The following is a 3,185-nucleotide window of genomic DNA, read 5'->3' as shown; positions in this document are numbered from 1 at the left end:
AGCTCACCCCATTACAGGGATTCAAACCGCCGACCTTCTGATCGGCAAGCCCAAGAGGCTCAGTGGTTTAGACCACAGCGCCACCCGCTTCCCTCCGATTATGATAGTTCATAGCAATTAGCAGAACCTGCCACAAAATGTCACATAGGATGCTTCCAGGTGGTGTGTTTATTTGAGCATCCATCCTGTTTTTCTTGTAGTAGCATTAAACAACACTGGCTACTTCATGAGAATTCCCTCTAATTTGTTTGTGGGGAGGTTAGACCACTTTGGGCCAAAGCAAGAGTTATTCCATGCTTTCGAGTGCATTTTCCAGTTACTTTTCTGATTGCAAAAAGTCTGATCTTTGGGGAAAGTGGGTTACAGTGGTACCTCGGGTTACGCCTCAGGTTACATACACTTCAGATTACAGACTCCGCTAACCCAGAAATAGTGCTTCAGGATGAGAACAGAAATCGTGCTCCGGCAGCGCAGTGGCAGCAGGAGGCCCCATTAGCTAAAGTGGTGCTTCAGGTTAAGAACAGTTTCAGGTTAAGAACAGACCTCCAGAACGAATTAAGTACTTAACCTGAGGTACCACTGTAGTTGTAAAACTACTCCAAGTCAGCTTTAATTTACCAGCTTGTACTTGAATTCCACCCTTGGATATGCTCATACCAATAACTAACTTAGTTGGTCTCTAAGGTGCTACTGGAAGGAATTTTTGTTTCAATCACCTAACAGTGAGGGTGAAGGAATCACCAAAAAAGTAAGGTTTGAAAGGAGGGAAGGAGAGAAAAAGAAAGGAGCAGAGTGGCATTATCCTAAGTACGCTCATAAAAATTCCAGGCATAAGAGATGGCATGGAAGAACAGGCGGGTCTATTGAGAACAAGTAAGGGAAAGGAGAGATAGCTGCCTCGCCTTCAGATAAACTTATCTAGGATTGTTGTGTCTTGAGTCTCTGGCTCAAGGCCAACTCAAGAGCTCTTGGTGCCTAAAATTATAAGATGGCGTCCCACCTTCTTTCTAGGTATGGGAGGAGTGTGGGGTGGGGAAAAGGTTATGTCCTATATTTGAAGAGTTAAGATGCTTAATCCAGATAGGAATGTATTATTACTAAAAGGTTGTTTGAATATCACAAAAGAACAGTTGGCAGCAGGTGTGTTTTTTTAACATCGAATTTTAAATGGAATGGGTAAATTCAGATTTAAAAGGGGAAGGGATATGAGCTGCCATTTTGATGCTAATGATGTTTTCTGAACGTTGCAAAAAAAATGCATGAAGAAAATCAAAACCACAAGAAATACCTGTCTGAAAGAACTCTTAGAAAAGGTTTGCTGGTGTGTGTGTGTGTGTGTTAAAGGCTACAGTGTATGTAGGGCAACATACGCGGGTGGCACTGTGGGTTAAACCACAGAGCCTAGGACTTGCCAATCAGAAGGTCGGCGGTTCGAATCCCCGCGACGGGGTGAGCTCCCGTTGCTTGGTCCCTGCTCCTGCCAACCTAGCAGTTCAAAAGCACATCAAAGTGGAAGTAGATAAATAGGTACCGCTCCGGCGGGAAGGTAAACGGCATTTCCGTGCGCTGCTCTGGTTCGCCAGAAGCGGTTTAGTCATGCTGGCCACATGACCCGGAAGCTGTACGCCGGCTCCCTTGGCCAATAAAGCGAGATGAGCGCCGCAACCCCAGAGTCGGCCACGACTGGACCTAATGGTCAGGGGTCCCTTTACCTTAAAATATAAAAGTTATTTCAACCCTTCCTCCTCTCAAGGACCCCTTGTGGGTGACAACAGCTTAAAAGACAGCAAAAGACATACATTTGATTTTATGTTCCTTGGTTTTATTGTTTTCACTTTATTAGTAAAAACCAGAAAATGACATGTATTTACAAGCAAAGTAGCAACTGTATAACAGGATGTTTTATTAAAGTTAATTCACACAGACTTAGCTTGTGCTGTTTAGAAACATTCAGGTTAAACTTTTCTGTTAGGAATTCAGATAGTCGAAAGGGCAATGTAACTGGTCGTGCATGCCAGGTGGTACATGAGAAACAAGTCTGCTAAGCATATTGTGACTATATGGTAATATATTTGTGACTACAGACATGCTGTTAAGACCATATTCATGGAAGACAATCTTACGAGTGATCGCCAAAGAAAGAATATATTTGTGACTAAGAAAAAATTGAAAATAAATGTATTGCATACATTTTAAAACTTGTAGATGCAGAACCTCCTCCGTGCTGCATATATTTGCATAATGTTCATGCACAATCCTTCAAGTGGCTTTCTGCTGAGCTTCCTGCTCACAACCTTTGCTTCAAGTCTTGAGGAAGTGATATTCTAATCTAAAGTTTTCTGCAGGTCCTTTCCCTTAACAGCCATTCCCAACTGGGATCTGGAAAGCGAATGTCTCTGAATTCAGCCGGAGGCTGTATATGCACTGGAAAGATCCATGCCATCCATTTAAAGCACATCTAAGGAGCTATTTGGCCATGTCTAAAATAATTTTTAAAAGGTTGATAACGAGCCAATATTTAGAGATTTTTAGGGGAGCAAGGTTGGCAGCCAAGTTTTACTCAGACGTATTGAAATTAATGATCCCGAGTCATGCTCGTTAATTTCAATGCGTGTACTCTTGAGTAAAACTTGGCTGAATGCCACCCTCGATCCCAGTGAAATAAATGAGGCGATTTATTAGCCGCTCAATCAAGCGGTACACCTAATACACACGTTATAGGGGGGAGGGGGAGAGAGAGAGAGAGAGAGAGAGAGAGAGAGAGAGAGAGAGACCCCCCCCGCTATCTCTGCGCTTAGGAAAGCAGGAGACGGCGAGAGAAGCGGACGCGCGCCCGTTTTATAAATAACAGGAGCGGTTGCGCGACGCGCACGCAAGAGAGAGGGGCTTTCCGCTCTTTTGCATTTCGAACGCGCCCTCGATAGGCAGCAAGCTCACCCAATGGACGCCTCCCCATCTACCCTCGCGGGCCAATGCTGAGAAGGGAAGCCCCCCCCCTAAAGCTGGGCGATGACGACAGCGGCGGGGCTCAGCAGAGCGCGCGGCCAAGCCCTCGCCTCGATCGCAGGCGACCCGTGAGGCGCCAACAGAGAAGCTCCGCTGGCCCTTCCCCCTCCCCTCCCCTTTCCCGCCGCCACCTCCTGCTCCTCCTCTGCTCGGCGCCATTTTGTGAGCGCGTCCCACCT

The sequence above is a fragment of the Podarcis pityusensis genome, assembly GCF_964106645.2.
Source record: "Podarcis pityusensis genome assembly, chromosome: 3".
Taxonomy (NCBI): domain Eukaryota; kingdom Metazoa; phylum Chordata; class Lepidosauria; order Squamata; family Lacertidae; genus Podarcis; species Podarcis pityusensis.
The sequence above is the reverse complement of the archived record's forward strand: the minus strand, read 5'-3'. Positions refer to the sequence as shown.